The sequence below is a fragment of the Suricata suricatta genome, chromosome 14 (assembly GCF_006229205.1).
Source record: "Suricata suricatta isolate VVHF042 chromosome 14, meerkat_22Aug2017_6uvM2_HiC, whole genome shotgun sequence".
NCBI classification, from domain to species: Eukaryota; Metazoa; Chordata; class Mammalia; order Carnivora; family Herpestidae; genus Suricata; species Suricata suricatta.
The window spans coordinates 79,891,351-79,919,174 of record NC_043713.1 but is presented as its reverse complement, the minus strand read 5'-3'; the positions used below and the strand labels follow the sequence as shown (position 1 = coordinate 79,919,174).

Below are 27,824 nucleotides of genomic sequence, written 5' to 3'. Positions count from 1 at the left end.
GGCGTTCAGCTGTGTCCATTCATTAAAGCTGCCCTGGGCTTTCTCGCCAAGTTGCTCCCTTGCTTCTCTCTCCAGCGGGGTTAAATTCACAAATGGAACCATAATTCTGATGTGATTTATTTGATTTCCAAATTGGATTCTGGCCCCCAGATAATAACTTTAGATGCCAATAAGAACCAGCCTGAGCTTTCCTTTCAAATGCTACGCCATTCCTTCCTGTCCCTGACAGGAGCTCTTTAAAGGAAATCTGAAGGTGTGGGAGGAAATGGTGCTTAGGAAGGGCCCTTTTTCTGGGAGTAGTAAATTATTCAGGTGCCCTAATGGCTTGGAGAAGGCCAGGCCTGTCTCTTTCTTAGAGCACACCGCCAGAGCGTTTATAATGGCTCAGAAAAATGAACTGCTCTGTGCAAATGTCGGGAGAGACATCCTTGTATTGCGGTGAGCTGCTGTAAGAGACTGGGGTGGGCAGAAAGGGGACAGATGGAAAAGACGGAATGACCGTATTAGGGAGGGAGGAAGAGGAGGAACAGAAACAATCACAACAGCAGTAACTTTTCTGCCCTGTTAAAAACGGAATGCATCCCAGCCAGCCTGGGAGTTTTGGATTCTTCGTGCATGGGGTTCTCTAGTTCAGCAATTACGCTGGTTGCAGACAGATTTGGTTTTCTATGATGAAACTTCTTTATGGCCTCATAAGAAGACGGTTCCACTCTGGCGAAGATCCCACAAAATCAAGCAACTGGAAAAAAAATTCCGTCTAGCAGAGTAACCCTGTGGTTTCCGGAGGCTGGCCTGCGAAAGCCCTTTTGTGAGGACAGGTCTTGTTTGCAGGTGAAGGAGGAATCTGACCCAGCTCTTGTCAAGGGTAACAGTGAAAACGAAAACAAGCCTCACAGGACCTGGTGTTGAACTTGGGGGTTGGCATCACACAGCTGTGAGTCTGCCATTTTCTCCCTGAGGGACCTTGCTCAGCCTGGTCGTCCCTCCAAGCCTCAGTTTCCTCTTCTGTAAAATGGGAATAAAAACATCCCCTGCTTCATGGGGCTCCGGCTTCAGTGGGATGTGAAGGGCCTGGCACACAACCACTTAGCCATCCAGACAACCATTTAATTAAAGAAACCCAAGAATAAATTTTTCTGTCCAGGTGATCAAGTCTATTATTCGGTTTTACCTACAATTCAGAGCCAGGAACCTGAAATTGGAAATACAAGTGAGGCCGTGAGGCAAGAGGAAAGGCTGTTTGGAATTTGATCTGCCTTCGTTATCTAGGATCTCACTCTGCCTTTAATGCAGAGATAACAAAATAAATGCAGTCTGCAACAACAAAATCAATGCCGCGGTTTTCTATCAGGAAAAACACCTTTATTTTTTCCCCGTTTGGACTGATCTCCTGTTAAAATCTATAAGGGTCTGGACATAGCCGCTGGTTTTCACCGGTTTTGCAGAGCAGGCTGGGAGCAGGGGAGACACAAGGGCAGGATTTAACAGCCTTTCAACAAGTAATCACTGGGCGCCGGCTCCCTGTCAGGCGTGTGTTCAGACTGAGACGGAGGGGACACAGCATTGTCACAGCGTCTTCATGTCCCTGCCCTCATCACTGACAGTCTAGTCGGGGAAGCGGGCCAGAACAGAGGATCACAGTTCACGTGCCACACGGGACAGGGCCCCGCAGCCCGTGGGAAGGGGTCCGCATCCTGGGGTCCTCTCGGGGGTCTTCGGCAGCTCCTTTTCCTCCGCTGCGACTCCGCTCTGGGGCTGCAAGCCACTCTGCTTCCTTTTCTCTCTTTTTTGCAAACGTCGGAATTTCCACTTAATTTCCACGGAGAAGGCTGGCTCTCCTGGGCCTGGAGCGCACTGGTCCGGGCGTGACAGGTCCCTCTCTCTCTCTTAGTGGGAAGCCACTTTAAGTCAAGAAGATCCTTGAGTGAGCCTGACCTTCCTTCACATCAAATGGCCAATGAGGCCCTGCTGTGTAGGGTGCTTGCCATTCAAGGGCGGGAGCCAATGACATGTTCTTGGGCTCTGGAGGCCCACCGTCCAATGAGGGAGGAGAGATGGGCAGAACCGCAAATGGCACATATGTAATGCCGAGTGTAACACGTGTGGAGAAGGAAGCAAAATGTCTGAGAGGGACTGACAGCGGGCAGCCAGCCTTGGAGGGGGTCGTCAGGGAAGCCTGGGGTGGGGCGTTTCAGCCGAGCTGTGAAGGACAAGCGAGACCAGATGCTGGAAGAGCAGGGGAATGGTGTTCCAGGTGGAGGGCACTGAAGCTGCAGAGACCCGAGGCGGGAAATCAACGAATGGGGAGAAAGTGCTTCTGGGATGCAGTGATGTGAACGAGGGGGAGAGCAGTGGGAAGTGAAGCTGGAGAGGTAGGCTTCAGTTCTAGAAAGGTCACTGTTGCTATTGGGTGGAAAAACTCCTTCAGCGGAATTTAGGCCATTGGGTTAAAAGAAAAAATTCCTCCACTATTAACAAAGCTGCAATGGCAGCCCATTGATCTGCTCCCTGGATATTCCTTGAGGACTTACCATGTCCCAAGCACCCTAGGAAGTAGGCACATTATTTATTTACTTCAAAATTTGGCCCCTTTATTGAGGAGTGATTGGCATGCAAGAAGCTGTAGATTTTCAATCTATACAACTTGATGTTAAAACTTCGGAGACATTCCATACTGCTTTCCCAAAACATTGCTCTAATTAAAATTTTTTTAAACATTTATTTATTTTTGAGAGACAGAGATCATAGCAGGGGAGGGGAAGAGAGAGAGGAAGACACAGAATCAGAAACAGGCTCCGGGCTCCAAGCTTTCAGGACAGAGCCCAATGTGGGGCTTGAACACACGAACTGTGAGATCATGACCTGAGCCAAAGTCGGAGTTCAGTTGACTGAGTCACCCAGGCGCCCCAATCCATTTTCTATCCTGTACATTGCACCTATTTTCTTCTGATTTGGTGTTTGTCTTTTACATTGGTTTTTGGTGTCTAACTTGTACAGAAAAAACCTTGTGTTCAAGTCTAGAAATATTTTTCTTTATGACTCCTGGCTTTAATGTGCTGGTCCAGCACTGTTTTGACCAGAAAAATACTCAGAAGAGCCCTCATTTGAGCCTCATTTAGCTACTCTCACTAACAAATGCCACATTTCCAGGGCACACAAGAGACATAGGGGAAGGAAGCCAGCAGGTGGCCTCTGGTTGGAAATAAAAGTGAAGAGCAGATTTTATTTCCAAAAGCAAAACTTACAAAGAGGACCCTTTCGACTTCCTGGTGCAGCATCCTAGGTCTGAAGGCGAAGCTGGAATGGACAGGCAAAACAACGTGTTTGAGCTCGGACAGGGAGGACGTCCTGGCTTGTAGGGAGGGATGGCAGGTTCCAGTGGGGACCTGGGCTTGGATCTGGGCATCTGGGGGATCAAGCAGGTAGCTCTGAGGCACTGAGTTTAAGTCAAGTTGTCCCCGAACCAATGTGAGTTCACTCCTTGGTGAGTCACAGATGCACTAGGTAGGGTTGTCACACAAAGTAAACTTTATTTGCAGCAAGTAAGGCAAGCACAGGATGTAGCTTCCAAAGCTGTGACTCCCTAAGAGAGAGTGACTGGGTACCTTTTGTTTAGGGTTAGGATGACTATTTACATAGGGGAGTCTTGTTGTCACGGGTAGAGGTGGGCATAAGGCTGTGCATACGCCGTAAGGAAATATCCCTGTACAGACATTGTATGTTATGTAAATGAAGCTGACACTCCCCCTTGGGTGGAGCTTTTAGTATTATAATGATGTAAAGTTAATTACCAGTCATTCCAGGGGTCACTCCATGGGCCCTCTGCGCAGGCGTGAGTCAGGAGTTTAGCTCAAAGGATCTGGGTGGTTAGGGGCTGGTAGGAGGTCTTGTAAAGGCAGTGGCCATCACCTGAGAGGCTGTTTTGGGTTTTATTTGTGGGAGGTAAAAGGTAAGCCAGAAAGAAGAGCTTAAGGAAAAGTGTAAGGCCAAGGTTAGTGAGTATAAGCAGGTGGGCAGTGAAGGTCAGGCCTTGGGGTCTGGCTGGTCACAAAGTAAGTCAGCCTGTATTCTGTTTTCACTCAGCCTCTGACTAGATGTGTGCCCTTATGCCTATGGACCTCTGGGAGCACCAGTGGGGATGATAATTGGGGCTTAGTGAGTCCCGGTCACTGTTGCTCTTGTCCTGTTTTCCCACTGCTGGGAAGAAAGGCAGGTGATGGGGGTTCCTACTTCCTGCTTCTCTCAGGGGGATGATGTGCAGCTCACTGGTCCATATGGGGATGGAACTTTGGAGGACAGCTTGGTCCCTGGTCCCAGTTAGAATCAAGTTTAGCTGGAAGTACTAGAAAACCCAAACCAGTGGTTTACTCTGGAAAGAGGTGTGCCGGTTAGTTACCCTGGTCACTAGATATTCTTGGCTCTCTGTCTTCAACACCCATGGTAGAATTGCCCCTCCCTACCCACTTGGCAGTTGAGAATGGCCATGTGACTTTCTTTGGCCAATGGAATGTGAGTAGAAGGGCTATACGTGAATGCTCTAAGAACCAATGCGTGGTTTGCCACGTTCTCTTCTTCCCTCTTACATGGTGACTAGCAATAGCCATTTATTTTAAGCCACTGAGATTTGCAGGACTCTTTGTTTTATCATAAACCAGCTTATTCTGTCTGATACAAGAGGTTTATTCCCTTTTGCACAAACAACAGCAAAAACAGCAAAAGAGCTAAGTCAGCAACACACATTTGTAACCCAAACTCCTACTTTTCCTCTCTGCTACTCATAGAAGGTGGCTTTGGGCTCAAATTGGCCTTCTCATCCAAGATGGCAGATTGAGCTTTAGCATCTTGTCAGCTTACCAGGGAGGGAGAGGAAGGAAAGGAACGGAGTGGGAAAAGGGTCTACTTCCTTCTTAAGGAGATTTTCACGAAGTCTTTCTCACAACTTCTGTTTCCATTGGCCATTCCTAGCTGCAAGGGAGTCTGGGAAACATGTTATTTTAGCCAGACACACTGATTTCTGGGAGAAAATCAGAATTCTGCAACTAAGGAAAAAGGAAATAAAAAGTATTAGACAGGGAATCCCTTTAGAAATTCTTTTATGTCATTGGCTAAGGTACATGTAGCCTATAAAAAGAATGTATCTATTACCCTCCAATCCAATGAGCAGTGTCCTCCCCTCTATTCTGAATCCTGTTGTGTCTGCTTTCTGTCCTGTGATCTTAGACTCGGTTTTCTTTGTTTTGCTTCTCCAGACTGACCCTTCTGTTTGTTGAGGATCTGCTTGGCTGTCCAGGGTGGCCTCCAACATTGGAAACACAACATAAACGGTTTGTTGATATTCCATTTTGATAGATGATAACATTATGGATAGACAATTAGAATGTTATGGACAAAGATTCTGTTTTTGCTCATGGACATTCTCATGATTTCCTTCTAGAAACGAATTATCATTATTTTGTTACTTAAAATTTTTTAATGTTTATTTATTTTTGAGAGAGATAGGCAGAGAGTGAGCAGGGGAGGGACAAAGAGAGAGACACAGAATCCAAAGCAGGCTCTGAGCTCTAAACTGTCAGCATAGAGCCTGGTGTGGGGTTCGAACTCACAAACTGTGAGATCATGACCTGAGCCGAAGTCAGATACTTAACTGGCTGAGCCACCAGGCGCCCCTATTTTGTTACTTTTAAAAGTATATTATGAAGTGTGATCTGCCTACCCCCAGCCTCACAGATCTGTGATGATGATGAAATCACACCTTTTCTGCACACATTATTATTGAATGAATTACTACCTGATTAATTGCCAGAAATCAGTGTCTTTAAAAAAAACCTCTAGCCTCATCTGGTGTTTCCCAGAGGAGGTCTGGAACATGTACTAGATCCTCCTAGGATTTGAGCTGGTTCCTGACCCTCATGGAATGGCTCTTCTCTGGGACACAGTTGAAATTGCTGTGACTTATCTTGAACCAATCTCTTTTACATTGGAGGGGTTTCTCAGATATCTGATGATCTTTGACTACCTCCCCATACTTAGAGACACACACACACACACACACACACACACACACACACACACACACACATTTTGGGATCTGAGTTGTAGTCCAGTGGCAGATTTTGTCTGGTGTGTTTGAATGGGGAATCTACTGTCCCCAAATGCAAAGCATGGGAGATTTTCTCAGAGGCTACTCTTTTCTCTGGAGAAGAAACCTATAATCTCAGTCCGAGCTCTGTGAGTCTAGGTGGGGGAGTGAGTGTGGGCAGGGGAATCAGACATCCAATGAATCTCTCTTTTCCGAGGCTTGTCTTGCTTTTCATAGCTCCAGCCTTTCTGGGATTTCTGGGTCACCTACCTGCTCTTAATTCCCGAGTTCCCTCCCTCTCTGACTATGAAAAACTGGCTTCTTCTGACTGTGGTATCAGTTTCTTCTACTTGTCATTTTCCAGAGTTTAGTTAAAGTTTGTTGAGATGATGGACTCTTCCTTCTTCTCTGTATCACGTGTGTGGTAGATCAAGTCACCCCCTCTCGGGACCCATGCCCTTGCGGCACCTTACATGGCCCCATAAGAGCTGAGGTCTCTCTATTCACCCTTGAGTCAGAGTTGTCCATGTGACTTGCTTTGGCTGATGGGATCTTAGCGAGCATGGCATAAGCAGAGGCGTGAAAAATGCATATGCGCTGGGGGTTGACCTCTCTGCTCTCAGAATACCCACATGGGGGGTAAGCCTGGGCTAGCCTGGGGGGTCATGAAAGAAACATGGCATAGTGATCCCTCCAGCTGACCTTCACGTCCCTTCCTGACATGTGAGTGAGGCCATCCAGAACCTGCCAGCCCCCAGCCAACATTCCAGCCTTCAGATGCATGAGAGAGCCTGGCTGAAATAACTGAAGCCTGATCCTGCAGAATTATGAGCTAGATTAATGGTGGTTGCTGTAAGCCACTACGTTTTGGGAGTGATTTCCTCTGCAGCAGTAGATAGAATAGACCATGGAGGTCTATTCAGGTTCAACACCTTCACTGAAACCTAAAAGAATGCGTTTGGCTTCAAGTAACAGAAAACCGGACAGAGGTTGAGATAAATAGGGTTTAGTTTTACTCACACCAAATGGCGTGGGGGGGGGGGCAGTTGCTGGTGCTGGTTTGGGTTTTCAGAGGGAGTATGAAGGACCCAGCCGCTTTCTCCCTCTCTTTTCTGGCCTTCTTAGCATGTCTGTTTTTCATCTTTATTCTTGCTACTTCATGTTCCCAAGATGATCTCCTCAACTCTGGGCCCCATGTTCACATTCAAGGCAGGAAGGAAGAAAAGAGCTGTCATGGCCATTTGAGTCCCTTTTATCAGGAAGTCAGAGATTTCCCCAAAGGCCCTCATTGGCCAGAACAGAATCACATGGGTATTTCAGGTGCAGAGGCTGGGAAAGGGAGGTCCTGGCTCAGGTGGTGAGGGAGAAAAAGATTTTCAATGGCTACTGGGCCACCAATGAATATTATCTGCCTCTCATGCTGTCATTGAAGGAGAAAAGGGAATAAATATGTAGAATAAATTTTCCATCCTTAACCCCAAACTGATGGCCCTGCTTCCTTTCACTGCTCTTACTGTCCTGATGGGCTGCTGCTGCTTCAGAATCAAATGTGAGGGGTAGCTATTTGCCCCAGCCCCACCTCCTCACCTCTGATGGACACTAGGTGATGCTCAGCTCTTTCATGCATTGGCATCTGTGCCAGTGTCCTTTTGACCAGATATAGAAAGAGATTCCTTCCTTCCCTAATCCAAAGGCCCACCTCATTTCCTTGCATATCCAAAATTTTTTGCCAAGATTGTTGTCAATGGGAATTAAACTCCTGAACACTTCAGCCTAAACAACCACACTGTGGTCTGGCCCCAGGGTGCTAGAGGACAGTCACAGAATACTTTTATGTTTCTCAAAGTCTCATTCAGTGTTATTTATGATCACCTTGATGCAATGTATGTAGCGGGATATAGATGTATAGTAACACCCTCCAATCATTTGCATGGAAAATGTTGTGAACCTTGGGTATTGTTGAAAGGACACAGCATCTGGGGTGCCTGGGTGGCTCAGCTGGTTGAGCATCTGACTCTTGGTTTTAGCTCAGACCATGATCTCATAGTTCATGAGATTGAGCCCTGCATCAGGCTCTGTGCTGATAGTGCAGAGCCTGCTTGGGATTCTCTCTCTCCCTCTCTTTTTGTCCCTCCCCTCCCCTGGTCTCAGTCTCTCTCTTAAAAATAAATAAGTAAACCTAAAAAAAAAAAGGACATGACATCTAGGACTGAAGGACAGACCCTTGCACTTACAGACTGGGGGGTCCTGACTTGAGCTACATGAGCCATCAGTCCATGGAGTCTCCAAGGTGTAAAATCTCCCAGTACCCCCAGAATTATGTCAAAATGGTGTGTGTGGGGAGAAGTTCCAAGCTTTGAGATCCTGTGATCCAAAAGAGGTCAGAATCACTGACTTAGAGGAACTCCTGGAGACTGGGGTAATCAGAAGTGATTGGAATCTAAGTCATTGACCGGGACCTTAGGGACTATGGTTCTCAGTGGTCGCCCATTCTTCAAAGGATAGTCTACCCTGCTCTTGTCCTTCGGTGTCTGTCTCTGGATAACAAGGCTGCTGCCCCTATGCCTGTTAAAGCTCATAAGTTTCATCCTCTGTTTGAAAATATGAATACTGATAATAACCAACAGCAACACATTTTTACTCAGCACCTACTAGCTCAGCCCTGTGCAATGGGTTTGATTTGCATGTGCTCATTGAATCAATCCTTCAGTGAGGTCGGTCTTCTTATTCCCATTCGATCAATGGAGAAAGACGGGGCTCGGCAAGTTGGTCAGAGTCGCAGAGTCGGCACGTGGCCAGGTGGAATGCAGATGCTAGTGTGAGTCCAAAGGCCTCCCTCTTAGCCAGTATGTGAGCTTGCTAATGATAATCATTCTGAGTCATGCTGTTTATATAAGCATGGCTCTGCCCGATAGCAGGGCATTTGCATATGATCCCTCCCCCACTCCTGCCAAAGCGGAGATGGATTTATGGTCAGTGCCAATCCCACGCCATACAGCTCTCTGGGTAGTGCCACCAAGGACATCACTAGCTCATATGGCTTGATCACGGGAATCGGAAAAAGAAGCCCCTTCCCCTGGGTGGATGTAGCCCATGTCAAGATACCCACCTTTTGCAAGGGTGGTGGGGCCTGGCTATCACCCCCCACTTGCTGTGTTAGCTGAGTGCTCTTGTGCAGTGGGCAACCCATACAGCCACATGTGGCAGTCCTGTGTGCCACGGGGTGTTTATGTTCTTCCCTGGCCCCTGGATTTTCCATCCAAGTCCTGGTTACCTCTTTTTTACCCCTACCTGCCAGGGAGCAGAGTTCTGATTACACTAGGGAACCCATGCTCCCTTCTATCTTGTACCCAGGCTCCCTTCAGGGATTCAAGACCCTGTTAGAACCACATAGACTCTGCATCCTTTATATCTGCCTTGCCCCCTGGGGCTCTGCCCACTCTTTATCTCATACAACTCAGAGCCTCAACCACAGTTTTCGACAAAACAACAGGATCCCACGTAGTAAGCGAGCAGAGTAGGGGCAGCGGAGTTTGCCTTTCCTTTGACATTACTAATAATAAAGCCTTGACTTTACATCAGATTTAAAATTTTCCAAAGCCTGTTCCCAAGTGGCATCAACTTGATCATGTCCAGAGTCCTGGGAAGCAATAACAGTACTGGCCATGTAACGAGTAGCTACTATGCATGTGCCCCCCTTTTGTATACGTTCTCTCTCATCCTCACCGGCGCCAGCCCTGGGGGCCATAGCAAAGAATCGCAGGCATGCTCTGAAGCTGGTCTAAGGCAGAAGCCGTCTTCCCCTCCCTTCCCAGCACAGTGCCCTGAACATGCGAAATGCTCACTAAGCATTTGTTACATCAGAATTTACAAGTAGAGAAGCAGAGTCACAGAGAGATGATGTGTCCTTTCAGAGGCTTCCAGCCAGTCCTTCTAGATTTTCTCCTTCTCTACCGTCCCCTCTACACAATGTCTTTTGTCCTTATGCAATTGGAAGCACAGATACAACTTCGAAATAGGAAGGAAACAATGAAACAACATTTCTGAGTCCATTTGACTCAGATGACAAGTTGCAAACTCAGATACCGATAAAGTAAATGATCCAGATTTAAGAAGGTAAATTGCGGGGCACCTGGGTGGCTCAGTCGGTTAATTGTCGGGCTCCGGCTCAGGTCATGATCTCACGGTTTGTGGGTTTAAGCCCCGCATCGGGCTCTTTGCTAACAGCTAGTTCAGAGCCTGAAGACTGTCTTCAGATTCTGTGTCTCCCTCTCTCTCTGACCCTCCCCTGTTCATGCTGTCTTTCTCTCTCTCTCTCTCTCTCTCTCTCTCAAAGATAAATAAAACATTAGGAAAAAAAATTATAAGAAGTAAATGGCAACGGAAACTTGGTCCTGGAGTTGGCAGACAAGAGGGAGCGGTAGGGACTTGGTAAACAGGAGATCTCACGCCTTGTTACTTAGCTCCAAGCTGGGGTTGCCAAGTGACTGTATGAACCTGGCAGACTGTTAACATCGTCAGAGTTTTCAAGAGAAACTGGGAATCCAGACTGTGGAGTAAAATCTCCTGATTTGTAAATATTGATAACAAATTCCAACCGAAAGCACTATGCAGGCTATATATATTAGGCGCTAAATAAAACACACATGGCAACCAAATTTAACCACCCAGACTGCTGGTTTGTAAGCTCTGAGTTTTGGCTTCTCACTGAGAAATTTGATATATGATAATTTCCAACTGCAAGATGGGAACCTGAATCAATTTCGGTCAGACAATTGTCAAGTTCGTTTTTTTTTAAACTGCCATTTGAAATCGGTCAGGAGAAAGATGAGAAAAGAAAATAGTCATTTGGGGACACCTGGGGGGCTCAGGCCGTTAAGCATCCGACTTCGACTCAGGTCATGATCTCACGGTTTGTGAGTTCAAGCCCCGCGTCGGGCTCTGTGCTGACAGCTCAGCGCCTGGAGCCTGCTTCGGATTCTGTGTCTCCCTCTCTCTCTGACCCTCCCCTGCTCATGCTGTCTCTCTCTGTTTCTCAAAAATAAGTAAACATTAAAAAAATTTAGAAACTAGTCCTTGGAACAGGAGCACAGACAATCCCATCACAAAAAAGCACATCTACGCGACTGAACACTGGTTTTTGTCCAGGGCCTTTCAAAGGCACTTCAGGACTGGGAGAAGGGGGGCGGGGCGGGAGGAGGGCAAGAAAATCGATCACTCGTGTTGCTAAAAATAAACACCTTTACAACAGAGCTGTAAAAGCAAATAAGGTAATAAAACACAAAGCTCAAAGGTCGGGTTTTTGGGGGATAAGGTTATGTCCTGTGAATATTTCACCTTGGAGAAACTCAGATCTTCACCTGACGGGTACCGTGCATCTTGTAAAAGACGGGCCCATACCTTTCTGAAACGTGAGGCGGGAACGTTTTCCTTTAGAATATTTTAGTTTTCTTCCCAAACTATGGGGAGCACCGATAACACAGGGGGGCTGTCCCATCTAATTGTGTAAGTCATCGTCCTTCTGATTTATTTTTGCCACTCAGGTACCAGATATTAGTTGTACAAAGTTGCAAAATACAGCGAAGCATAAAAAGGAGATATCAACCATCTGCAAGCTCACCTCCAAAGAAACAACTGTGTGTTTGTTTTTTTAAACAGTAGTTTAAAATATATCCTTCACAATTTCTTCTATGCACGTTAGGGGCCATCGTGAGCTCTGGGAAGCTTTAGATGGTATCTGCATTCGATGCCTGGATTCAGCCTTGGATCAGCCAGCCCTTTCCTCCCGAGATCCCTAACGGAGACAAGTAAACATGAAGCAGTAGAGGAGAAAGGACGAGATGCCATATTGTTATCGGCTTGGGTTTGGCTAATTGGATGGGTTCTTTGGTCAGCTGGGCTGGATCTGTGGCTTATTACCAGGGCTTTCTGGTTCTTTCCCAAACCCAGTACGCATCCTGGAATCTCACACCTCTGTGACCACGTGAAACCATAGGAAGACATCAGAACACATCACTTATGACATAGCTCCCCTACCCCCTGGCAAACATGGCAAAATCAACATCCTGGACTCGAACCCAACTGGATCAGCCGCCCTCTTGGGTTCGTCACCTTCCTTGGGTCATAATGCCCTGTCGGCTCCACTTTCAAAGTGACTTTTGGAAACTTTCTTCCCCATTGCCATTATTTCCCACTTCAGCCAAAGACTCACCCTTACACTTGGGATAAGCCTGCATTTCTCACCTTGGCCTGCAAGGCCTTACAGCTCCCCAGCATGAATAGGCCTTTTCCCACGAATCTGACCTTGACCCCTTCCTCTCTCCTCTTCACTCCCTCTGCTTCAGCCACTGTTCACTGTTCAAGTCCCCTCTCCTTGCCCCTCTCTCTTTTTTTTTTTCAACTTTCTTTGCCTGGAATGTTCTATCCCCAGATCTTTGCATGGCTGGCCCCTTCTGACCTTTCGGGTCTCTGTCAAAGCCAGAGATGCCCCCTCACTCCCTGGCCCCTGTCATGCCATCAGTCACTTCTATTTTTTCAAAGCACTTACTACCAACTGAAAAAAAAATTGTGCTTATTTTTTGTTTATTGGCCAATCGTCTGTGTCCCCGCCAGAATGTAAGCCGCAGGAGAGCAGGGACCAGGTCTTTTTCATTCTCTGCTGTAATCCCGGCATCTAGAATCGTGCCTTGCACTCACCAGTTAGAAGATGCCCTTCAGGGGCCTTCAGGGGCTTTATAACTCGTATTCTATCTAACCTGCACACCCCTACAGAACTCCTTTAAAGCTGCAGGCATTTCATCAGAGAGTCAGCAAGCTGGTTAGCACCTCGGCCCCTGTTGGCAGGCCCGCTGCCTTGTTCAGATTCTGAGAGTGCCTCTGTTTTACCTGCTGCACCCTGGCACGGCTCCTTCCTCCCCAGCCTCCCCGACTGCGCCAGACTCGTGACTGTTGGGTCTTGAGTGTTTGGTGGAATTTGGTGGGAGGCCCTGGGGAGTGCCCGAATCCTGCTCGGCCCAGCCACTCCATCTCCTAGCTGTGGTTTTACCCACACAAGGGCCAGTGACAAATGAGAAATCAAAGCTCCACTTGGTTATTAGCCAACAAGTGCTCCGTCCCCATGATGTGGGTCTTTGAGGCAAATGACTTGGTCTCAAGCCCTAAGTAGGACCTCTTCTTTCCTCCAGGTGACAGTCTGGGCACCAGCTGAGCACCACGCCAACAGGGTCATGCAGCAGGAGCAAGGGAAGGGAGGAGGCGGGGAAGAGGGTGAGCCCCACGCCACGAGAGAGCGCCCTAGGAAAGCGCAGTGTTGCAGTCCCCTGGCGAAAGTGGCCCAGTGGCATTCTAGGCTCTGACAAGTCCTCGGGTCAGCAGCCTCTCCCATGAGGGGTGTGAGAAATGTCCTCTTTCCTACACTCAATATCCCCAGGACAAGCCCCTCTCCCTCCTGAGTCCTCCCCCTTTCTACTCATTCTTTTTTGCTCCAAATAGTCTCACCTTCCATGAATCTCTCCTAGATAATTACTTCAGATTTTTTTCTTAATTTACAGAAAAAGTTTATTTATTTATTTTGAGAGATAGAGCATGTGGGTGATGGCGAAAGGGCAGAGAGAGTCCGGGAGAGACAGAGAATCCCAAGCAGGATTGGGGGCTCGATCTCACAAACTGTGAAAATCCGAGTTGGATGCTTAACCGACTGAGGCACCCTGCACCCCAGATAATTACTTTAGATTTTTAAGACAAACCGTTTGATCTATTCTCAGCCTCCCATCACCTCGTTTGTAACATGGGAGATAATGCTGACCCGTGTGGGTTTTGTTGGAGGCGTTAGGGAAGATTACATGAGGAAGAGTACCCAAAGTGCCTACACCACCCAGGAAATTCAGAAGTCACTCCATTCATGCCGATCCCTTCTGTCTGACATCCCGCATCCCAGCAATTTGTTGGAAGTTTTAGATGCAATCTGGGAATTAAATCCATAGCGGAGCTGTTACATAAAATACAGAACTCTCCTGTTACATTTGCATTTCAGATAACCAATAAGTAATAGTTCAGTCCTGTGCGTGTCCCAAATGCTGCATGGGCTACGGTCATACAAGAAAACCTGTTCATTGTTTATCTGAAATTTAAATGTAGCTGGGCATCCTTTGTTTATATTTACTAACTTTAGCAACCCTAACCCACAGACAAGGCTTGGGGCTACGAGTTCTTAGATAAGTGGTGTTCCTTTTGGTATAGACCCTGAACCAAATCCATGAGACTGTGGCTTATCCAACACTCTGCCATTTTCGGACTCCATTTGGAACTTCATTCGGGATTCATTTTCATTAGAAAAGGGTGACCATTTTGGAAGGGAGAAGATGGCGCTTGTTCATTCCGGAGTAAATAAATTCATCCTTACTTAAAAAATCGAGGCGGGGTCCCTGGGTGGCTCAGTCGGTTAAGCAGCCGACTTTGGCTCAGGTCATGATCTCACAGTCCAAGAGTTCAAGCCCTGAGTCAGGCTCTGTGCTGACAGCTCGGAGCCTGGAGCCTGCCTCAGATTCTGTGTCTCCTTCTGTCTCTCTGACCCTCCCCCGCTCACACTCTGTGTCTCTCTCTCTCAAAAATAAATGTTAAAAATAGTTAAAAAAAAATTGAGGCTATTGCCTATTTGGCCAGTCTCCAAAGTTGATCACAAAAGAGACAAGTGCTACGGCTTATAGGAAAATCAATTTTGAGCCAAAGGAACTAACGTAGATCGCAAACCAAATTCTGATCCCGACCTCCAGTCACTGATCGGACTTCGTTGTTTGTCTCCGTCTTTGATATTTATACTCTCGTTTCATTTCTGCATAATCTTGGGAGGCAGGTGAGGGTATCTCCATGTTATGGGGCCCTACAGGTTAAGAAACTGTCCCAAAGACACCCAGTGACTGCCCACAACCAGGGTGGTTTTGCTTTGAGCAGGTAAGGTCCTGAATGTACTACGGGACACGAACTATTCTCACGCCCTTTTCCCAGATGTGCGAGCAGAGGCTCAGAGCAGCCGCATGCTAGTAAGCATCACCAGGAAGAGGTTGTCTTGGGTGGCTCTGACTCTGACGCTCAGGGTCATAGTTGCTAGGTCTTGCTGACCTCTGGTTCCAGGAACAATGTTCCGTCTCTCTGCTTACAGGAGACAACTGCATTGGGATGTGCGGGGCTCAGGTAGCCCTCCAGGAGAAGAGGAGATTTCCAGTGGAAAAGTTATAGGTCTAGATAAATGAGGCTCTTTTTCCTTTTTGAATGGCAGATTAATAGCTTTTTTTCCCAATAAACATGATCTCTCTTTGCTCCCTCTCCATCCCCAATCTCTCTCCGTCTCTGTCTTTATCTCATTCAGTATCCAAATAATTACAGTGCTTACTTTTGGGGAGAAGAATGGTGGGACTGGGTCAGAGGATTTAAGGAATATATGCCTGGCATTTGGAGGAGTTCGATAAATGTGGCCCGAATATTACACCTGTTGAGGCTTTTCACATTACCCTTCCCCCAAAGGAATACATCTTTAACAAAAATTTTTAATGTTTATTTGTTTTTGAGAGAGAGAGAGCACAAGCAGGGGAGAAGCAGAGAGAGTGGGAGACAGAATCTGAAACAGGTTCCAGGATCTGAGCTGTCATAGAGAGAGCCTGACACAGGGGTTGAACCCACAAACCACGAGATAAAGGCCTGAGCTGAAGTTGGACGCTTAACTGACTGAGCCACCCAGGCGCCCCTGGAATACATCTTTTTTAAAAAAATTATTTATTTATTTATTTATTTATTTATTTATTTATTTATTTATTTTGAGAGAGACACAGAGAGAGTGAGAGAGTGAGCCTGCACACGAGTGGGGGAGGGACAGATAAAGAGGGAGAGAGAATCCCAAGAAGGCTCAGAGGCCGATGAGGGGCTCAATCTCACAAGCCATGAGATCATGACCTGATCAGAAATCAAGAGTTGGAGGCTCAATCAACTGAGCCCCCTGGTGCCCCACTAAACGAATAAATCTTTACTGAGTTATTAACGTGATGATTTGTGTCTTGGGCATCATAGATTGGCGAGGGAGGAGGGGGATGTTATCGAAGCTTCTTTTCTATCTGCACAACCATCCACCGCATTTGGACCCTTGTAGTGGGTTGAATAGGGGCCCCCAATGGACATGTTGAAGAACTTACCCCTTATACGCGTGAATGTGAACTTCTTTGGAAATAGGATCTTTGCACATGTAATTAAGAATATTGGGATGAGATCATTCTGGATTTGGGGTGGGCCCTAAACCCAATGACTGGTGTGCTCTCAGAAGACCAGGAGATCCAAATCACACACACACAGACACAAGGGCACGGTCCTGTGAAGACAGAAGCAGAGCGTGGACGGATATGTTCACAAGCCAAGGGGTGCTGGTCACACTCCTCCTCTGCTCTCTTCTCCTTTGGCTTTCATTTTGCTAAATCCTTTTAGTTGTCTCCGTACCTTTCCCATCTCTGTATCATCCTGTACTTATTTCTTAGACCTTGAGGTTCCCCCAAATGCCATCCGTGGCTCTCTGAGGTTCTCACTCTTTACATCTACTTTGGGCACTCTTATCTCTCCTCATGTTCCAAGAACTTCTCTGCACTGATAATTCCCTAGTTCCCTTTCCCAGACCCCTCTCCCAAGGCTTCCGCATCTCCACATGGATGTCTCCACACACCTCAGGCTTAGTCTGGCCCCAGCCTGGCCTCATCATGTCCCTCCTAGCTTGCTGCTCTCTTCTCCCCTGTCAGTGATGACCTCACCATTGATTCAGCCCCCCAAGCTATAAACTTGGGTGTGAACCTTTCCCCCCACTGTTTCTTTAATGTTTTATTTATTTTTGAGAGAGAGACAGACACGCATCAGTAGGGGAGGGGCAGAGAGAGAGGGAGACACAGAATCTGAAGCATGCTTTAGGCTCCAAGCTGTCAGCACAGAGCCCAACATGTGACTTGAACCCACAAACCGTGAGATCATGACCTGAGCCGAAGTTGGACACTTAACTGACTGAGCCACCCAGAAGCCCTGAACCTTTCCCATTTTTAAATTGATCCCCTAGTCTAGTTCAATCACTAGGGTGACAGAGAGGGCAGGAGGAGATGGAGTTGAGAAGACAGGTGGAAAGATTGCTTTGAACAGATGGAGAGGCAATTGTGCTGTTTAGACGTTAGGGGAGGACGTGGCCGTAATGGTGGATGGCGATGGGGACCAGGTAGAGGGTGAGAAGCTGATGAAGATCAAGTTTGATGGCCTAAAATTTCTCAGCAAGGACAGATGGTAGTTGCCTTTATATGCCCAAAAAAGAGTCATAGAGGAGAGAGGAAATGATGTTTGTGGGGCGTCTGTGATCAGAATCAGGGCGGAGGGATCTTTGGTCAAAGCCAAGAAGCTGTGGTCTGAAGATCCCCCACAACAGACCATTCTGCCTTGAGATTTAGTGAGTGCCCTGTCACCAGAGGTATGTCAGCAGAGTGTGGGAGGATGTTGCCCAGTGTGTAGTGGGTTGATGTCAGCTTTGGGCTCAGGAGTGATAGAGAGGGGGAAATTTCCCTGTTTAGTTGAATGAGTCCAAATGCCCGTTCCAATCCCCAGGACTGGGGCTGGAGGGCACAGGACAAAGACACAATAGTGAAGTGTAGCAGAGAAGCGATGTGGTGTGAGGGGCAGAGAGAACCAGGATTCCACAGCCAGTCCTCACGCTTCCTCTCCTGACACGTTCCCCCAGACACTCACATCCAGGCCCACCTTCCTGCAATGATGGTGTTACCTAATCTGGTCTCTGAGTGCATTAGCTGCAGAGAGTACTGCATGCTGCTAACCAGAAATGAGCCTCCCCTCCCTCCTCTCCCCTGTTTTTGGGGATTAAGAACAAAGCAGAGGGGGGTTAGGGAACTCCACATGGGATAGAGGCTGGATGGCTCCAGCAAGCACCACACCTCCTGAATACCAACTAAGCTGCCGGTGCGTCTGGAAAAGTTTGGAGGACAAAAGTTGCCATTGGACGCAGACAAGCTGGCTTAGTTTCAGCATTTCTTGTGTTTGCTTTCTTTCCATTTTATAGACCAAGCTATGCCAAGACTCTCTTAGGTTCCAGAATATTCCAGGAACCATCACCCACATTCCCACCTCCCCCTCCCACACACACACCTTGGGGCAAACAACGAGAGAAACCCCTTCCACTTCCCACCCTACATCAAGGTCAAAGCAAATGGCCAGATTTTTAAACTTGCAACGAGTTCTCTTTGAGTTCACTCTAGGCAGAGTCTGGTATTAGGATCGGGGCTGAGAGGGGCACCGTGAAAGGTTGCCCAGGAGCTCAGAATTAGCATGCTTTGCCTAGATGGTCTAATTTGATCACAGCCAGAGACGTGACGGCAGGTGTCATTGTTTTATAATGGAGACATTGAAGCTCGGAGAGATTGAGGGACTTGACCAAGATCACGCAGCTGGCAGGGAGTGGGTCTCCAGCCTTCACACGGTTTCCCTTGCACTTGGCCCTATTAAAGGGCTGACTGTGACCGGCCTGACTGAAAAGCAGGGGGAATGGCTGTTCCAGTGATGGTGGTGCGCTTCTCATGGGGGCCTTTGCCAAACTTTGTGCGAGGAGTCTGAAGAAAAACATTCTGGCAATCCAGCGGGGCACACGTCATCCCTAGAGATTCGACCATGCTTCCAGGACATCCAAGGACCTGCTGAGTGTGCAGGTACCACTCCTTTCCCGTCTACCTGTACAGTCTGGTGCTCTGCCGTGTGACCCACTCTAGCCAATAGGACAAGGCAGGGGCAACACTGTGCCCATTCTGAGTCTGTGTCTCTAAGAGACCTGTGTGTTCCCTCTTGTTCTCTTGTGCCTCTGTGGTCGCCTTGAGAATGTGCTTGGGTTGGTCATTGGTTTGAGAAAGAGGAGAGATAGGTGAACTGACCTTGGACTGGTCAGCCCTCAGCGGACTCAAGATGCATGAGCAGTGAATGTTATTGGTGGTTTCTACTTGCGTTTTTATGGCAATAGATGGCGACGTATCTCTTGGGATGGGTGTGAAGTGATATTAGATTAGAATGGTTACTAATTATTAAAAGCAGCAGTGATTTTCAAACAGTGTTCCTTGGCACCCCGAGTGTTCATTTGGGCTTCCTTCAGTGTAGGAGGTGGGATGCAAATGTTCAGTGTTGTGAAATGTTTGAAGAGAATCATCTGGTGCTACAACTTGTTTGGAAGTGAACTCAACCTGGCTTTGAATCCCGTATTTGTCACAGATCTGCTGTGTGGCCTTAGGTAAGTTAAGTAGCCTCTCGGAACTGTTTATCTTCCTCCTCTTCTTTCTTTTTAATCGTCATGATGGACACCATTACCTAAATATTGACCGTGGTCGTTGGTTTAGATACATCTTGCCATTGACTCCTCACACCAACCCCCTTAGGTATTTTTAACCCCCCACTTTACAGGGGAGAACACTGGAGTCTAGAGAGACTGTATCCAAGGACACCCAATAGGCCACAGAACTGGGATCTAAGAGGCCCAGATCTGACTTCAAAGCTTGTGTTTTTAAGCACTAATAGAGTGGTTGTCAGGATAAATGAGGATTTATGTATATTGCCCCACTCAGTTCCTGGCATATAAATTGTAGCAATTATAATACTCACCTTGGTCACATCACAGGGTATCTGCAATCCCAAAAGTATGGCTAGGTCTTTGGGGACATTTGCACAGGGAGAGAGGTGTTATTACCCAAGAAGGGCAGCTGATCTTAATTTCATTGACTTTTCTCTCCCGGGAGCAGTCGAGGTGCACACAGTACAGTTCTCCAGGGCCAGGAGGGAAGAAGGGCGTGGAGCTGGCCGCTGGACAGCGGCAGCTCTGGGGCTAGGGAGAAGGAAGGGAGGCCGGCGCTGGACCTGGCTTCAAAGATGGCTGGTTGGTCATGAACGAGATTCAGAAGGGGGCTTGGAAGGGAGGTGTGCAATCAGGATGTGTTTGTGGGGAGCCCACTCCATACTCAGTACCGTGTAGGCCCAGTGTGGGGGGAGGTGGTGGAGGGAGCGAAAGCAGTGTATTTGTGGGTCCATTTGCTTGACAAAGGGACATCATGCTCCGGCCTTTGGTAGTGACCTGCGGTCGGGACCCCTCAGCTCTGGGGGACTGCTCTGTGCCTAAAATGCTTTGTTGGGGGTTGGGGGCGCCTGGATGGTTTAGTTGGTTAAGCGTTGGACTTTGGCTCAGGTCGTGATCTCTGTGCTGGCAGCTCAGAGCCTGGAGCCTCTTCGGATTCTGTCTCCTTTCCTCTGTGCCCCTCCCTTGCTTGTGTGCCCGTGCGTGCTCGCTCGCTCTCTCAAAAACAAATAAACATTAGAAAAACAGACTTTGTTGGTAGATGAACTTCTAAGTATCTAATCTTCATGACTTCAAGGAATTATCAAGCCCTCCAGGAAACAAGACCCTGACATGGAAACAGTATTACCTATACCCGCCCAGTGGAAGGGACCGTCAGGAGACCCCACAGGCACATTTGTTCCCCCTTGTTTCTTGTTTTCTTTCCCTCCCAGGCCTGGTCCTATAAAAAACTATATAGATACGAAGATAAACAAAAGCTCTATTACATACAGCTCTGATGTTCTCTGTCATTTACTGGAGTGGAGTTCTACATAATACAGAGAATTGAAATAAACATCAATTAGATGAGCTTTTTGTCAAACAACTTCCTTTAGTTTTCTGGCACCCCTCCCCCCAAACAAACCCGAACAACAAAAAAACAACGGGACCCTTAGCCCGTTTGATGGGCGCAGTGGCAAACAGGACATCAGAGATTGCATTTAACATTTTAAAACCAGACCTCAGAGAAGATCTACTACCCTAGGTGTTCCAGAAGAGTGCTGGGTAGGTGCTTAATCAGTAGTTTCAATAATAATGATAATAATAAGGTTGCTAGCTGCACTTTGTGTCAGGTGCTGGGCGACGCATTGCTCATTCATTCCACAGATATTTTTTTAAGCACCTATGATGTCCCTATGCTCATGGCTGGCTGTCTTTCTCATCCCTAAAAAATTTTTTTAATGTTTACTTATTTTTGAGAGCAAGAGCAAGAGAGAACATGAGCAGGGGAGGAGCAGAAGGAGAGAGGGAGACACAGAACGGGAAGCAGGCTCCAGGCTCTGAGCTAGCTGTCAGCACAGAGCCCGGTGCGGGGCTCGGACCCACGAACCGTGAGATCATGAGGTCAGACGCTCAACTGACTGAGCCGCCCAGGTGCCCCTCTCATCCTTTAATTGGCACCTCGGGAGGGGGTTAGGTGGGGTGGCCAACTTGTTCCGGTTTTCCCGGGACTTCCTTGGTTTTAGCAGCCAAAGGTCCATGTCCCCCGAGCCCCACTGTCCCTCAATAAACAGGGACGGTTGGTCATCCTCGGATGGAATGTTTGGCCGAGATCAAGCGAAGAGCCCGGGAGGGGCAGTTCTGAGCTCACAGGAGACTGCGAATCAGGCTGTTCGCTGTGCCCCGTGAAGTCCCCAGGCGGTCATTACCTGTTCCAAGACCTCAGTGCTGGCCTCTGCAATTCCCTTTCGGGACCAATCATGGCTGCTGTGCTGTGACATAGCCCAAGGGCCCCAAAGCTGGAAGCAGCTGTCTCCCCAGAGTGCTGGGTCTCCAGCTGGAGGTAACAAATGAGATGGTTTTGCCTGGAGCTTATCGTCCGGATGAGAAAATAAAAAGAATCTAGGTACATTCAGCACACAGATATGTAAAATAGTCATTATAAATTATGTACTCTGTCTCCACAGTAGGCTGCCTGGTGATTTAAAAAAGTTTTAAAAAAATCCTTCCCTTCCTTTTGTGCTGATCTGTATTTTTCTTTTACTTTCTTTTTTAATACTTCATTCCCCCTCCCCTTCCTTTTATCATGAACATGGATCTCTCGCTGTAACATAGCACCTGGCACATAGTAGGTGCTCAAAAATATTTGTGGAGCAGGTAAGTGAAGGATATAAGTGAATGAAAAAGTGATTACGTAACCGTAGGCTTGCAACGGGGATACATTAGCTCAGAATTGCTTTCTCAAGCTCGGAAGGGACTCCGAGCAGGAGGCAGTGCTACCCTTCCTGATCAAGAGTGTTTGGGGGACACAGGTCAGTTTTAGGGTGGCCAGACCCTCCTCCTACCACGTTTCTCTTCTGGTGAGGTCTCTGAACGCCCTGCCTCTGAATCACCCTGCATGCTCGTTACACACGCGGTTCTCGGCTCCTGGCTGGGCCTGTTGAGTCAGAACCCGGGCAGGGGCACGGATTTGCATTTCTAATAAGTTCCTGGAGTGTTTCTTGTGTGCCTTCCGGTATTAAAACCCCAACTGCCCTATATAAGCTTGCTTTGTTTCACTTTGATCATTTGTACCGCAATCTTGGGTCTCCCTCCCGCTCTCTGTTGAAAGTTGTTTGCTTTCTTCTTTTTTCTTTAAAGCTTTGACAAAAAAAAAAAAAAAAAAAAAAAAAAAAAAAGCAGCACATCACTTCGGGGACAGCTTTCAATTGGAAAGAACGGAGAAGTGGGTGAAATGACAGTCATGCAACATAATACAGGTTTCTCATTTTCCCGCCGTTCTTGGAATACGTTCCATTACTTGACATAAATAGATTTGGGGAGAGGATAAGATAATGACAGGCACTCAAGCACCTTAGAAATGAGGGGCCTGTTTTATAATTCTAGTAAAGCCTTCCTTGTGGTTTTAATGGCCGAGGGTTTGCCTCCCTGGCCTTCAAGATGTCGAGAAGCAACAAAGGACAGTGACTCAGGGTGCTTCGCTCCGCGGGTTCTGTTGACCAGCACAAGGGAGCGGAGTGACGGCGTGTCCACCCCGGTGGCTGGTGCAGGCGCTCCATTGGTCTGCTCTTTGCTGCAAGATCTCTTTCCTATTCTCTGCACATTTTAGCTCTGAGATTAATTTTAGTTCCGTCCCCTGAAAACTGGAGTTACCTGGAGCTCAGGAGTGCACACGAACACGCACACACACGTGCACACACACGTGCGCACACACACCACCCAGACCACTGTTAATTACTCTTAACAGAGATTTATTAGAAAGGCTGAGCTTGGATGAACTGGTGCATTGCAGATCTGCATTGTGTGATGAACATATGAAATTGCCCGTTTGTGGGTAAAAAATGGTCCTTCCGGCAGCAATCTCTTTTTATGGGTCCACCCAGTGGAAACCAGGTAACATATCTAGGTGTCTATTTTGAAGCTGTCATTTTATTTGTTTTTTAAATGCTTATTTACTTTTGAGAGAGACAGAGACAGAGCGTGAGCAGGGGAGGGGCAGAGAGAGAGAGATACACACACAGAATCCACTGGGCTGTCAGCACAGAACCCAATGCAGGGCTCGAACCCACAAACTGCCAAATCATGATCTGAGCCGAAGTCGACGCTTACTCAACTGAGCCACCCCGGTGCCCCTGAAGCTGTCATTTTAAATGTGTAAAATATTCGGACCTACAAAAAGGTATGCAGCTTTCAGTTTAAGAAATAATACGCTACCAAAATGATTGGAGTCCTCACCCCCGTCTTTCTTCCCTCGTGTCTCCACCAGAGGTAACCCACATCCCGAATTTGGTGCTTATAATTCTCATACGTGTGTTTATTTTTTGTCTCTTATGTATGCATCCCACAACAAAACATATTGTATTATTTTGCACGTTGCCTTATTGAAATGACAACAAGGTGCGCAGATCCTTCTGTAACTAGCTTTTCTTACTCAACATCATGGCTGAGATCCATTTGCGTTGATCCGTGTGGCTCTAGTTTAATGTGATTTTCAAAAATCAAGTAGCTGAGAGGTTTTGCAGTAAAGCCAACAGTGCATGGAAAGAAAAGGAAGCATATTTTGTTTTCACTGTCTTTTCCGCAGCCATCAACCCAAGCTTGTTTCAGCCCAAGTTTTTGTAAAATAGTTGTATTGAGGAGGATTCCGTAAGAGGTGCAGAAAACAATGTAGCCCAATGATAAATAATGGAGCCATGTTACCATTTTCGACAATTGTGCTTTTGCAAGAGTGAAAGAATTATCTGGTACAAAGGCAGTGGTACCAGCTGGCAGTGCCTAGCATATGGTCGATGTTTAATAAATATTTGTTGCATGAATAAATTATAGGGGAGCGGCACCCGATTTGAAAGCACTCTAGTAACGGCAGAAGTGAGCTCTGAGTTAAAATTAGTCTTTCCCTTTGTGTTTGAGTGAAGTTGTGTTGCAGGATGGGGTAGGAAGTGTGGATAGAAATAAGAGAAGCTGAATACATTGAGGAACTGAAATAAGAGAACTGAATTAGTGAAGGGGACAGCTGGGTTCAGGTGCCGAGTTCTGCGATCAGTTCCTGGCATTTCGCAGGGGACTGTGGTCAAGTTGCCTAACCTCCCTGTGTGCCTTATTATTTTTTTTGAAAGGAGAAGCCTTTCTTTCTTTTTTTGTTTTTATTTATTTTGAGAGAGAGAGAGACTGAGAGGAGGCACAAGCAGGGGAGGGGCAGAGAGAGAGGGAGAGAGAGAATCCAGAGCAGGCTCCATACTGTGAGTGCAGATCCCGATGCGGGGCACGAACCCATGGGACTGTGAGATCATGACCTGAGCTGAAGTCAAGAGTCGAATGCTTAACCGACTGAGCCACCCATGTGCCCCCCTATGCCTTATCTTATTTAGTTTCCTCATCTGTAAAATGGGGAGAATAAGAGTGCCTCGTGGGGTTAATATGAAGATTAGGGGAGGCTGGCGTGGGAAGAGTTTGGCGTAGGTTCTGGCCTCTAGAAAATGCCCAGCCAGGGTCATTACGGTTCTGGCCCAGTGTGCCCATCCCCGAGGGTTGAGCCCCACACGGTAGATGGGGCACAAGCAGGCTTCTAGGTGCTTCAGACCCCGGATGGGCGCCTGTGCCTGGAATTGGATCGTGTAGGCGCGATGGCGCATCTGGAGGCGGGACCTCATGTCAGAGGACACGGTTAGAACATGATCCAGGAGGAGAGAGCGGACTCCTAGAAGGGGTGAGCGGCCGCGAGGGCCACGGGGAAGGAGCGAAGCTTCGCTCCAAGCAGACAGATTCAGCCTGCATGCTCACCCCAGCCTGCCAGCGGGAGGACAGCAGGGACAAAGCCTGGCTTTAGTTTCGGGTCCAGTGTGTGCCGTGCAGGGCTCAGGGGACCCTGCATTTGCATGTTGTTGCCTTAGAGGCTCTGGACGGAGTCATTTATGTTATTTTCAAGTGTGGGGTGTGGGGCTTTCTCCTTCTGCCTTCCTTGGGCAGTAAAGGGAGCCTTTGAATCCCTTCAGGGCTGACTGGGTTCTTGCCTCATAAGCTGCTTGGATTGATTGGAATGGATGGAGTGATGAAGGGGGCTTAAGGCCACACTCGGGCTCTGGAAGTGCTGTGGCTGATTAGCAATGTCTGCCGTGGCTCAATGTCTGCCACACTGGCTTGCTTTATAGATCTCAAGCATCTCAGGTTGGTTTCTGCCCCAGGACCCTTGAATTTGCTATTCCCTCTACTGAGAACACCTGTTCCTAGATTCTCACATGGCTAGCTCCTTCTCATCGTTAAGGTGTCAACTTAAATGCCACCTCCTGGGACAGCCTTCCCTGACCACTCTGTATATATTAACCCTCAAGTCCTCCCTACCTGTCTGCATATATTATTTTATTCTTATCCAGGCACTTACTGCTACCCGAACATTTTCTTGATGACGTACTTGCTTATTGTCTTGTCTCCTCCCCTCTCCCCACCTGAATATCTCCTCACTAAAAGAGCAAGGACTCTGACTTTATTTCCCTTATTATGTTCTTATAAAACAGTGCCCAGCATATAGAAGTTGTTCAAATAACAGCAGAATCAATGAAGATCACTTGTATCATTTCAAGACTTAATATGTGGATTGTTTTAAAACTTCTTTTGGCTGGAGGGTTACCCCCTTCCCAACGACACTGCGAGGTCAAAGACCAGGCATAGACCTCTTTTCACCACCTCCCTCCCCAGAGGAGCTGCCAACAATTAATCATCCTTGAGCAACTGGATGGAAGAGAAGTCTGTACGGTGGACATCCATTTGTGTGATTGGGGCACTCATTTGCCTGCCTTAACAGTGGCTTTAGGAGAGAAATATACATTTCTCACTCTTGCCCAGGTTTGTTGATATAAAAGACGGACACTTCTGCCATCCCCGTTTGTCACTTCTGTCTCTGGGACCAAGGCAACGCCCTGGTCCTGCCTCTCCAGCCAGCAGCACACTCATCCCCTTAGGGGCACAAATTGGAAGGGTGCATCTCACTTTCATTCACACCCCATTGGCCACACCAAGTCACATGCCCATACCCAGCTGCAGTGAGTCTGGGAAATGTAGTCTCTCGCTAGGCAGCCATGTTTCCAGCTAAAACGCTATGATGAAATTGAGGAGAATGGATGCTGGGGGGACAATGGTCAGTCTCTTCCCACAACGTTTCCATTTGGCCAAAATTCATGGATCATTTTGCCTGCATGAGGTATGAGAATGGGCACTGTCCCGTGCACAGTTCCCTGCCCAGTAGAAGTCTATATAACCCCCCCCAGTGAGCGACACAGACAAGCCTTGTAACTGGAGCCTTGCCCCAGTCAAGGGTTGGTTACACGAATAATAATAAACACCCGTTATTGAGGCATATTGCATTCTTGGTCCCACTTATCCCTCTTAAAAGCCTGTGAAGTAACTCTGTTTTCCAGATGAGGCTCAGAGAAACGTTCTAGAACATTCTGGATTTGGAGATGGTGCAGTCAGATGAGAGGCTGATCCTGATTTGTTTTGTTTTTATTTACTTTTAAATTTACGACCATTAAATTTCACTTTCTATGGTACACAGTTCTATGAGTTTTGACAAACGCACAGTCATGTGACCACGACCTCAGTCCAGATACAGAGCCACCATCCCTCCCCAAATTCCTTCTTGTTGCTCCTTTGTGGTTGAAATCCTCCCCTCTCCCACCCTCCACTTTTTTAAAACCACCGATCTACTCTTTATTCCTGTACTTTTGCTTTTCCCGAATGTCATATAAATGGCACGGTGCAATATAGAGCTGTCTTCTTAAATCTGACATCTTTAAAAAAATTTTTTAATGTTTTTAATTTATTTTTGAGAGACAGAGACAGTGCAAGCAGGGGAGGGGCAGAGAGAGAGGGAGGTACAGCATTGGAAGCAGGCTCCAGGCTCTGAGCTGTCAGCACAGAGCCCGACACGGGGCTGGAACCCTTGAACCTTGAGATCATGACCTGAGCCAAAGCCGGATGCATAACTGACTGAGCCACCCAGGCGCCCCTAAATCTGATACCTTTCATTAGCATAACGCATTTGAGATTCATCCATGTTGTGAAAATCAGCGGCTCACTCCTTCCTAGTGGTGGTAGTATTCCACGCTGTGGACAGCCCACGGGCTCTTTGGCCATTCTCCACCTGAGGGCCATTCCTGCTGTTCCCAGTTTTCAAAGCCTCATAAACATTTGTACGTGGGTTTTTGTGTGAATGTGTGGTTTTCATCTCGGATACATACCTTGGCGTGGGCTCCCTGGTTTGAATGGTGACTGTATGCTTAGCTCTAGAAGAAACTGTGAAACAGTTTTCCAGGGTGGTGTTTCCATTTTGTATTTCTCCCAGCCCCCTGTCAGAGTTCCGGTTGCCCCTTATCCTTGCTAGCTCTTGGGATTGTCATTTTGTTGCTGTTTTACACACTCTAA

General features: G+C 47.5%; 1 protein-coding gene across 2 annotated transcripts in view; it reads left to right on the top strand.

The window, feature by feature from the left end:
• RPH3A (rabphilin 3A) overlaps positions 1 to 27,824 on the top strand; it is a 265,035-nt gene that overhangs the window by 72,830 nt on the left and 164,381 nt on the right. Inside the window, exon 1 of one of the 2 annotated variants that reach the window (XM_029921862.1) lies at positions 5,305 to 5,324. The exons of the other annotated variant lie outside the window; for it this stretch is intronic. The gene's annotated coding sequence lies outside the window, so the exon portion shown is untranslated. Of the gene's footprint in view, positions 1 to 5,304; positions 5,325 to 27,824 lie in introns of those variants that run through there. 2 annotated transcript variants of the gene reach the window in all.